Source organism: Sapajus apella, unplaced genomic scaffold, assembly GCF_009761245.1.
Source record: "Sapajus apella isolate SASKATOON/1434 unplaced genomic scaffold, GSC_monkey_1.0 scaffold55, whole genome shotgun sequence".
In the NCBI taxonomy this organism is placed as follows: Eukaryota; Metazoa; Chordata; class Mammalia; order Primates; family Cebidae; genus Sapajus; species Sapajus apella.
Window position 1 is genome coordinate 54,374 of NW_022436995.1, and position 12,109 is coordinate 66,482.

Sequence of the window (12,109 nt, forward strand, 5' to 3'; positions counted from 1 at the left end):
ACACACACACACACACACACACACACACACACACACACACACACACAGCTAGCCAGACATGGTGGTGCATGCCTGTAGTTCCAGTTACTGGGGATGCTGAGGCAGGAGAATCACTTGAACCTTGGAGGTGGGGATTTCAGTGAGCCCAGATGGCATCATCTGGGCAACAGAGTGAGACTCCATTTCAATAAATAATAATAATAATAATAATAATAAGTTATTGATAAGAGCTGTGTTTGAAAACAAAATTAAAAATCTGGACAGGTCCTCTTAAATTTGAAACTATATAAATGACTTCTTTAAAAATAAGAAAAATGAATATAAGACTAACAGATTAATTTTTAAATCAATGCAAAGAAAACGGTTGAAAGAGTTCTACAACACAACTCTCCTGGCATCTTGAAGATATTAATGACTTGGAAAATGAAATAAATGTGGCGGAACTGCTCTAAAATTGGAATAAAGGGAAATGACAACCAAATGCCAAGCAAAAAAGTGTCAACCAAATAATCTGAGACTTCTCTGCCTTTTTAAACTTTTTTCTTAACATTTCAAAACTTAGAAAGTTGAAATTACAAAATTAGATGTCACATTTTTAAAACATTTAGAAAAATAAGTAACAATATTCTATATTATATATAATGCAATAAAATATATTACATTTTATGTAAAGTTATTTAAACCTCAAGTAAAATCTTTTTCACATAATAATAAAAGGATTATCCTTTCTGTAGCTCCAGAGTAAAATGAAATCTCTTTCAATGTAAGCATGCACAGTTAACAATTAACTGTCTCAATGAACAAAATATAGTCATAACTGATAGAACTCAAGCCGTCAAAAATTTAAAGGTCATCAAATCACACAGTCTTCAACAAAAAGTAACCTCATTGTTCTTTAGAAATCGCACCATGTTACTGAATTGTACTTCCATCTGGCAAGTCTATTCACTAGATTCAATTTAATTGGAAATGAACCGTTAATGGGAAAATTATCAGCATAGATTGCAAGCAAAAGCGGTGAAATACTTCTTCAATAAACATTTTTGCCCATGTAGTTATGTTTGGCCTTAGCACTGCAAATTTAAACAAATATTGGCTGAAAGTATTAGAAAATCCAATTAACAATGGTTTGTAACTCAATATTGTTCATATCATTATAAAACAAAAAGACTAAGAGAGACTGGTGGTGCTTTATAGGTTTTCAAAGACTTGGACTCCTTCAGATTTCTATAAACATGATTGTTCAATTCCTGTATATTTTGTTAGTTTTCTGCTTTTTATTGTGTGAAATAGAAATTACAACATACCCTATTCTGAGTAACTATTTTGAAAGAATCTTATCCAAAGTGGCCTGGCTTGGGAGTTTGCTTTCTGCCTATAAATAAACATCATTAAGCTTATAAAGATCATACAGCTACATTTTGTACATTGTGTATTATGTGTTTTATCTACACTGAGAATACCTTAATTAACATATTAAAAATTTATCTCTAGTGGTTTCTTTTCACTAACTTATTAAACTTAAAAAGTTTATACTAAGCATAAACATAAAACTTTATACTAGTATAAACTTAAAAAGTTTCATACTTTTTTATATTATTTTAATTCTTGAAAGGTTTGTCTTTTTTTTTCTTTCTTGTGTTTGATCTGACTGATCCCCGTTACTTTTTTCCATAGTTATCTAATTTTAACTTGTATTTTTATCTTGATGGACTCAATTCAATCAAAATCCGTATTTTTCTGGTAAGCAATGCAATTATAGTTACCTCATATAGAGGTTAACTGCTGTTATAGACATTCAACATAACACTTTCTTTAATGTAACTATCTAGAAACATATGCTCATGTTTGAGTACTTAACATAATGCTCTGCCATGCACAGCCACAAGTTTTATGAGTTTGTCGAAAAACATCCATCAGTACCTGCAGTAACAGGAGCTTCATGAATCTACTTCCTGATCTCTGAATTACTACTTCTGGGAGATTTTGATCAGTTATAACAACAAATAAACAAAAAAAATGCACACACACTGATACACACATATACAAACACATAGACAGCATAGTGAATACATGTGGAGTTAAAGTTAAGAAACTGAAGTTTCATCTAGGGACTCCCTGTTTGGGAAGTAGTTATGCAAACCTTAACTAAAATTACAACTTCTCTGTTTACTTCCTCATTCTGTGTCCTTTTTCCATGCAGGCCTGCTAGATTTCAGTCTACAGCATCTGAACACAAGCCCTATATATTCCTATAAATTTTAGTATACACACACACAGACCACATCATTAGTAAAGATTTAATAAGTGATAACTACCCTGAATATTTGGAAGTCTATTTAGTTATAAAATATTTACATTGACTAATATTTTATGAGAATAAATAGCAGATTATTGAACTAATTTCACATTTTCACAATTGCTTTCTAATTTTGTTTCTGCTTTAATTTGAGGGTCATATGAGCACCAGGGCTTAAATGTCTTATTTTGTAGAACACAGAATTTAATTCCAGAATCATGTTTTCTAAGTATGGTTGACTACTTTCATTACTTCATATACTTTGGAATTGTTTTGAGATATTTTCAAGAAGAATACTAAAATCTTTTCCATTTCATGTAAAGTTTTCAGCAATTTTTATTAATCCAAACTCAAATATGTACTTTTTTTTTTTTTTTTTTTTTTTTTTTTTTTTGAGACTGTTTCGCTCATGTTACCCAGGCTGGAGCGCAATGGCGCAATCTCCACTCGCTGTAACCTCCGCCTCCTGGGTTCAAGCAATTCTCCTGCCTCAGCCTCCCGAGTAGCTGGGGCTACAGGCATGTGTCACCATGCCCAGCTAATTTTTTTGTATTTTTAGTAGAGACGGGGTTTCACCATGTTGACCAGTATGGTCTCGATCTCTTGACCTCGTGATCCACCTGCCTCAGCCATATTTTTTAATTTCTAAGCAAATTTGTATGCCCAAGTACTATTATAAGTTTGTAGTCCTTGAAATCTTATCTGGAACTGGAAATAAATGCTCTGATAATCCCCAGAATAAATTATTTCACAGAAATTCTTAGAGTTTTAAATTATTACTATGTCACTCTGACTTTACAGTAATCCCTCTACCTGATATAGTTGTGTATTTCCTTAGAAAATAAAAAAAGAATATAAATGATTAGGTAGCTTAGATAGTCCTTGATCTAATCAAAATGAAATAATATTGAGATTTTGCTAACTCATATGTTAAGTTCAAGTTTGCAGCAAATCTGCTTTTATAATATTTAAAGTAGTAATTAATGAAGAAAAGATAAATCCGTTAGTCTTAAACATAAACTCACCTCCAAGAAAATATGATAAGAGTTAACAGCTAAATTTAAATTTATACTGCAAATATACAAACTATCATTCATAGAATAACATGATATGGCATGATAGAAAAATATTTCATTTAATGGTTACTACATTTCTAATTATTTTAAATTAGTGATAACATATAAAATGTATCAATCTTAATGTGGAATTTTATATTTAAAGATAATGGAGTAATCCATAGGAATAATGAATTCTTTATTATGCTGAAATATATTTAAATTTCACAACAATCTGTCTAATCAATTGTTTTAATCAGTTTGTAAGTGCATAATTCTTAGTACATTAAAATACCTAGTTTTTTTCACTAAAACTTTACAATCTGTGTACATTACTACAAATCTACTTGAGTGAGTCCAAAAATAATGTTACAAGTTTGCAGTCAGCTTATTTTAACTTTTTAAAATATGGGATTCAGGGGTACATGTACATATTTGTTATGGGCATATTGTGTATTGCTGAGGTTTGGGGTATGGATGGCCTCGTCCATCTCCCAGGTAGTGAGCACAGTAGACAGTAGGTGATTTTTCAGTCCATGTTTCCCTCCTCTCCTACCCATTCTAGTAGCCCTCATTGTCTATTGGTCCCATCTTTATGTCCATGTATAATTGATGTTTAGCTCCCACTTATTAGTGAGAATATGCAGTATTTTGATTTCTGTTTCTGTGTTAATTTACTTAGGATAATCACCTCCTGAACTATCCATGTTGCTGTAAAGGACATGATTTTCTTCTTTTTATGGCTGTGTAGTATTTCATGGTGTATGTGTAGCACATCTCATTTATCCAGTCCACCACTGTCGGGCACCTAGACTGATTCCATGTCTTTGCTATTGTGAATAGTGCTGCAGTGAACATATGTGTGCATGTGTTTTTTGGGTATAATAATTTATTTCCCTTTGTGTTTATACATAGTTGTAAGATTGCTTCAACAAAGGTTCCAAGAACACACAAAAGGAAAGAACAGTCTCTTCAATAAGTAGTGTGAGAACACTGGATATTTCACCTGCAGAAGAAATATATTCGACTCTTATATAAAATCAACTCAAAATGGATTAAAGACTTAAATTTAAGACTGGAAGTTATATATAAAACTACTAGAAGAAAACTTGGGAAATAATGTCAGCTGCATGACATTATTCTGGGCAGTAATTTGTTGAATAAAAATCCCACAGGCTGCAAAAGTGAAGGCAGACAAGTGGGATACATCAAATTAAAAAGCTTCTGTACAGCAATATTTAAAAAAACAGACTAAATATATAACCTACAAAATGGGAGAAATATTTGTAAACCATGCCTTTAATAATGTGTTAATATCCAGAATACATAAAATTCTCAAACAACTCAATAAAACAAATAACCCAATTTAAAAATGGACGAAGTACCCGAATAGATATTTCTCAAAAGACATACAGATGGCCAAAATTTGTATGAAAAATGCTTGGCAACAGTAATCATCAAAGAAATGCAAATAAAAATAACAATGAGCTATTACTTTACACTTGTCAGAATGGCTATAATCAAAAAGACTAAAGAGTTGGTGAGGATGATGAGTAAGGGAAAGTTCTGTACACTGTTAGTGGAAATGCAAATTAGTACAGCCATTATGGAAAACTAACCTCAGAAAACTAACCAGACCCACAAACTGTTATAGTATCCAGAACTGTTATAGTATCCAGAAATTCCACTGCTGGGTATAAATGCAGAGGAAATAAAATCGATGTCAAAGAGATACTTGCACCATCATGCTCACTGCATCATTATGCATAATAGCAAAGATATAGAATCAACTGAAGTGCCCATCAGTGAATGAATGGGTTACAAAAATGTAGTACATACATACAGTGGACTTAAAAGAAAGTCTATCATTTGTGATAACACAGACAGACCTGCCAGACATTATGTTAAGTGAAATAAGTCAGGTACGGAAAGACAAACACCACGTGATCTCACTTATATGCAGAAGCTAAAAATGTTGAACTCATAAAAATGAAGAGAAGGGGGGAATCCAAGATGGCTCAATAAGAAGCAGCTCCGGGAAGCAGCTCCCAGTGAGAGATGCAGAAGCCGAGTGGTCTCCAGAATTCCAAATGAAGCACCACATTCATTTTGTGGGTCTGGTTGGACAGTGGATATAAACCAAATAGGGCACGTTGAGGCAAGGTGGGGCACTGTGTCACCCAGGAGGTCCATCTCTGGGACTTTAGTTCGGATACAGCACTCTACCCAAGCCTTCTAACAACCCACAGAATAGGAGATCTTTGCCAGGCTGAAAAGCCTCAGCAAGCTGACTGAACAAGGCAGAACAGCAACTTCAGTCAGTGCCAGGACTGTCAGCATAGAACTAGGTGGAAGCACTGGCTGACACGAAAGCCAGAAAGCCGGAGCCACCCACCCCCCTGAAAGAAGGGGAACTGAAAACAAGGAAACAGCCCATATAGCAGGACAGGTCCCCCTGCAACAAAGCCTAGCAGGCTAAAAAACTCTCACTCCAGAGTTTTGCACCCAGAACATCAGTTAGAGAGCGACGAGGAATGATCGACCTTGGTGGGGGGAAGGGAAGCCACCATTGCAGAAGCTGGTCTAATTTTCCTGAGTAAATAAAAAATGCATCAGCTCCACTGAATCCATGGCAGTCCAGCAATGCCTCTGCAGGCAGAAAAAGGGAAAGCCACCTTCTCAAGCAGCTACCTGAGATCAAAACTATATAAATCCAAGGAGATGGGAAGAAATGAGTGCAAGAAGAATGAGACCATCAAAAACCAGAACACCTCTCCCCGACCACGAGATCACAACTCCTCACCAGCAAGGGAACAAAGCTGGAAAGAGAATGAACTTGACAAATTGACAGAAGCAGGCTTCAGAAGGTGGGTAATAACAAACTTCTCTGAGTTAAAAGAACATGTTCTCTCCCTATGCAAAGAAACTAAAAACCTTGAAAAAAAGGTTAGAAGAAATGCTAACTAGAATAATCAGCCTAGAGAATAACATAAATGACTTGATGGAGCAAAAGAACACAGCCCAAGAACTTCAAGAAGCATACACAAGTTTTTTTTTTTTTTTTATTTTAAGACAGGCTTTCACCATGTTGGTCAGGCTGGTCTTGAACTCCCGACCTCGGGTGATCCACCTGCTTTGGCCTCCAAAGTGCTTGGATTACAGGTGTGAGCCACCACACCCAGCCTAAGTTTCAATAGCCAAATAAATCAAGCAGAAGAAAGGATATCAGAGATTGAAGATCAACTCAATGAAATAAAACAAGAAGGTAAGAAAAGAGAACAAAGAGTGAAAAGAAATGAACAAAACTTTCAAGAAATATGGGATTATGTGAAAAGACCTAATCTACACTCGACTGGTGTACCAGAAGATGATGGGGAGAATGTATCCAAGCTGGAAAATACTCTTCAGGATATTATCCAGGAGAACTTCCCCAACCTAGCAAGGCAGGCCAACATTTAAATACAGGAAATACAGAGAACACCACAACGATATTCCTCTAGAAGAGCAATCCCAAGGCATATAATCATCAGATTCACCAGGGTTGAAACAAAGGAAAAAATTCAAAGGCAGCCAGAGAGAAAGGCCAGGTCACCCACAAAAGGAAGCACATCAGACTAACAGTGGATCTCTCTGCAGAAACCCTACAAGCCAGAAGAGAGTGGGGCCAATATTCAACATCCTTAAAGAAAAGAATTTTCAACTCAGAATTTCATATCCAGCCAAATTAAGCTTTATAAGTGATGGAGAAATAAAATAAAATCCTTTGTGGACAAGCAATTGCTGAGGGATTTCATCACCACCAGGCTGGCCTTACAAGAGCTCCTGAAGGAAGCATTAAACAAGGAAAGGAACAACCAGTACCAGCCACTGCAAAAACATACCAAATGGTAAAGACCAATGACTCAATGAAAAACTGTGTCAACTAACAGGCAAAACAACCAGCCAGTAATAAAATGGCAAGATCAAATTCACAAATAACAGTATTAACATTAAACGTAAACAGACTAAATGGCAGAATCAAAGGACCCAGACTGGCAAATTGGATAAAAAGCCAAGCACCATCGGTGTGCTGTATTCAGGAGACCCATCTTATGCACAAAGACACACATAGACTCAAAATAAAGGGACAGAAGAAGATTTACCAAGCAAATGGAGAGAGAGAGAAAAAAAAGAGGTGGCAATCCTAGTCTCTGATAAAATAGACTTTAAAGCAACAAAAGTCAAGAGAGACAAAGAAGGGCATTACATATTGGTAAAAGGATCGACACAACAAGAAGAGCTAACTATACTAAATATATATGCACCCAATACAGGAGCACGCAGATACATAAAGCAAGTTCTTAAAAACCTACAAAGAGACAGGCTCCCACACAATAATAGTGGGAGACTTTAACACTCCACTGTCAATATTAGAGAAATCAATGAGACAGAAAATCAACAAGGAAAACAAGGACTTGAATGCATATATGGACCAAGCAAACTTAATAAACATTTACAGAACTCTCAACCCCAAATCCATGAAATATACATTCTTCTCAGCACTACATCACACTTACTTTAAAACTGACCACATAATTGGAAGGAGATCATTCCTCAGCAAAGGCAAAAGAATGGAAATCATAACAAACAGTCTCTCAGACTACAGGGCAATCAAATTAGAATTTGGGATTAAGAAACTAACTCAAAACTGCACAACTTCATGGAAAATGAACAACTGGCTCCTGAATGTCGACTGGATAAACAATGAAATGAAGGCAGAAACAAAGATGTTCTTTGAAACCAATGAGAATGAAGACACAACATACCATAATCTCTGAGACACATTTAAAGCAGTGTCTAGAGGGAAATTCATAGCAATAAATGCCCACATGAGGAGCAAGGAAAGGTCTAAAATTGACACACTATCATAAAAATTGAAAGAGTTAGAAAGATCAGAAAAACTCAAAAGCTAGCAGAAGACAAGAAAAGGTCAGAGCAGAACTGAAGGAGACAGAGATAGATACAAAAACCCTTCAAAAATTAATTTATCCAGGAGTTGTTTTTTCAGAAAGATCAACAAAATTGACAGACCACTAGCCAGATTAATAAAAAAGAAAAGAGAGAAGAATAAAATAGATAAATTAAAATATGATAAAGGGGACATCACCACCAATCCTACAGAAATACAAACTACCATCAGAGATTACTACAAACAACTCTATGCACACAGACCATTAAATCTGGAAGAAATGGATAAATTCCTGGACACTTGGACTCTCCCAAGACTAAACCAGGAAGAAGCTGAAACCCTGAATGGACCAATAACAAGGTCTGAAGCTGAGGCAGCAATTAATAGCCTACCAACCTAAAAATGCACAGGTCCAGAAGGGTTTACAGCCAAATTCTACCAGACATACAAAGAGAAGCTGGTACCATTCCTTCTGAAACTATTCTCAACCATACAAAAAGAGGGAATTCTCCCCAACTCATTTTATGAGACCATCATCCTAATACCAAAACCAGGCAGAGACTCAGCGAAAAAGGAAAACTTCAGGTCAATATCCATGATTAACATAGATGCAAAAATCTTCAATAAAATACTGGCAAACAGAATGCAACAGCAAATCAAACAACTTATTCATCATGATCAAGTAGGCTTCCTCCCGGGGATGCAAGTTTGGTTCAACATACACAAGTCTATAAACATACTCCAGCACATAAACAGACCCAAAGATAAAATCCACATGATAATCTCAACAGATGCAGAGAAGGCCTTTGACCAAATTCAACAGCTCTTTATGCTAAAAGTCCTCAATAAACTAGGTATCGATGGAACGTATCACAAAATAATAAAAGCTTTTTATGACAAAACAACAGCCAATATCATACTGAATGGGCAAAAACTGGAAGCATTCCCTTTGAAATCTGACACTAGACAAGGATGTCCTCTCTCTCCACTCCTATTCAATATAGTATTGGAAGTTCTAGCCAGAGCAATTAGGCATGAAAAAGAAACAAAGGGTATTCAATTAGGAAAGGAGGAAGTCAAATTGTCTCTATTTGCAGATGACATGATTGTATATCTATCTAGAAGACCTCATTGTCTCAGCTCAAAATCTTCTGAAATTGATAAGCAACTTCAGCAAAGTCTCAGGATAAAAAATCAATGTGCAGAAATCACAAGCATTTCTATACACCAATAACAGACAAACAGCCAAATCATGAGCGAACTCCCATTTACAATTGCTACAAAGAGAATAAAATACCTAGGAATACAACCAACAAAGAATGCAAAGGACCTCTTTAAGGAGAACTACAAACCACTGCTCAAAGAAATAAGAGAGTAAACAAACAGATGGAAAAACATTCCATGCTCATGGGTAGGAAGAATCAATATTATGACAATGGCCATAATGCCCAAAGTAATTTATAGATTCAATGCTATCCCCATCAAGCTACCAATGACCTTCTTCACAGAACTGGAAAAAACCACTTCAAACTTCATATGGAACCAAAAGAGAGCCCACATAGCCAAAACAATCCTAAGTGAAAAGTACAAAGCTGGGGGCATCATGATGCCTGACTTCACACAATACTACAAGGCTACAGTAATCAAAACAGCATAGTACTGGTACCAAAACAGAGACATAGATGAATGGAACAGAACAGAGGCCTCAGAAGCAACACCACACATCTGCAATCATCTGATTGACAAAAACAAGCAATGGTGGAAGGATTCCCTGTTTATTTGTCTGTTTGTTTGTTTATGGAATGCTTCATGAATTTGCATGTCATCCTTGCACAGGGGCCATGCTAATCTGCTCTGTATCATTCCAATTTTAGTGTATGTGCTGCCAAAGCGAGCACAGGATTACCCGTTTAATAAATGTTGTTGGGAAAACAGGCTAGCCATGTGCAGAAAGCAGAAACTGGACCCCTTCCTGACACCTTACATTAAAATTAACTCCAGATGGATTAAAGACTTAAATATAAGACCTAGCACCATAAAAAACCTAGAAGAAAATCTAGGCAAAACCATTCAGGACATAGGCATAGTCAAGGACTTCATGACTAAAACACCAAAAGCAGGCAACAAAAGCCAAAATAGACAAACGGGATCGAAATAAACTCCAGAGCTTCTGTACTGCAAAGGAAACAATCATTAGAGTGAACTGGCAACCAATAGAATGGAAAAAAAATTTTGCAATCTACCCATCTGACAGAGGGCTAATATGTTCATCATCACTGGTCATTAGAGAAATGCAAATCAAAACTACATTGCGATACCATCTCAGAACAGATAGAATGGCGATCATTAAAAAATTTGGAGACAACAGATGTTGGAGAGGATGTGGAGAAATAGGAACAATTTTACACTGTTGGTGGGAGTGCAAATTAGTGTGGAAGACACTGTGGCAATTCCTCAAGGACCTAGAAATAGAAATACCATTTGACCTAGCAATCCCATTACTGGGTATATATCCAAAGGATTATAAATCATTCTACTATAAGGACACGTGCACACGAATGTTCACTGCAGCACTGTTTACAATAGCAAAGACCTGGAACCAACCCAAATGTCCATCAACGATAGATTGGATAAAGAAAATGTGGCACATATACACCATGGAATACTATGCAGCCATAAAAAGTAATGAGTTCATGTCCTTCAAAAGCTCATGGATGAATCTGGAAACCAACATTCTCAGTAAACTCACACAAGAACAGAAAACCAAACACTGCATGTTATCACTCATAGGCTGGTATTAAACAATTAGAACACATGGACACAGGAATGGGAGTATCACATGCTGCAGTCAGTTGGCGGGGAACTAGGGGAGGGCTGGGGGAGTGTGGAGGGATAACGAGGGGAAAAATACCAGATATAGGTGATGGGGGGATGAAGGCAGCAAACTACCTTGCCATGTATGTACCTATGCAACAATCCTGATGATCTGCACATGTACCCCAGAATCTAAAGTACAATTTAAAAAATAAATAAAGAATGATGATTAACAGGGATTGAAGGGATGGGATGGGTTTGGGGAGGTATTGGCCAAAGGACACAAAATTTTATGTAGGAGAAAAAAATTCAACAGACCTATATAGTGTGGTGTCTATGGTTATTAATAAAGTGTTGTATTTTAGAAAACTGCTAAGGGGGTAGATTTTAAGTGTTCTCGCCATACGAAAAATGCTAAGCTTATGAGGCAATGCATACGTTAATTAGCCTTATTTAGCCATTTCACACTGTGTACATATTTCAAAATATTATACTCAATAAATATGTGCAATTTTTATTCCTCAATTAAAAAGTTATTTAAAAATTACTTGACTATATATTATTTCTTAGAGACAATAATAGTAATAAAACTTCACCAAGAATTACATTCAAGCAATTTTTTAACTTTCACAATTTAATTACAAGCCTTTCTTAGATTGTGATAATAAAAACAGAGCAACAGTTGAATGCCAAACAAGATTATGAAGACTTTGGAATAAATCATAGTTATCAAAGAACTGGCTATATTATTGAATATCTGTGTCAAATGTCACCAAAACATCCAGTGACTATTGAGTAAACTAATTGATTTTTACTTTGGAATTGTAATATAATTCTCAGATGTGATTAGCTATTATTTCCAGTAACTCTTAGAATTATTTTAATGTAAATGCAACTAATTAAAGATTTGAGTACAATCAAGCCTATTATATGCTTCCAAACAATAATATTTAGAAACATGCTCTATCACTAGTGAGGAATACAAGCTGTATG

At 35.7% G+C, this 12,109-nt stretch overlaps 1 non-coding gene across 1 annotated transcript; it reads right to left on the reverse strand.

Annotated features, from left to right (window-relative positions):
* Positions 1 to 10,093: 10,093 nt before the first annotated feature.
* Positions 10,094 to 10,200, reverse strand: LOC116527738. Its single transcript, XR_004258700.1, has one exon. It is a non-coding gene; the product is annotated as a U6 spliceosomal RNA (small nuclear RNA).
* Between the last annotated feature and the right edge of the window lie 1,909 nt (positions 10,201 to 12,109).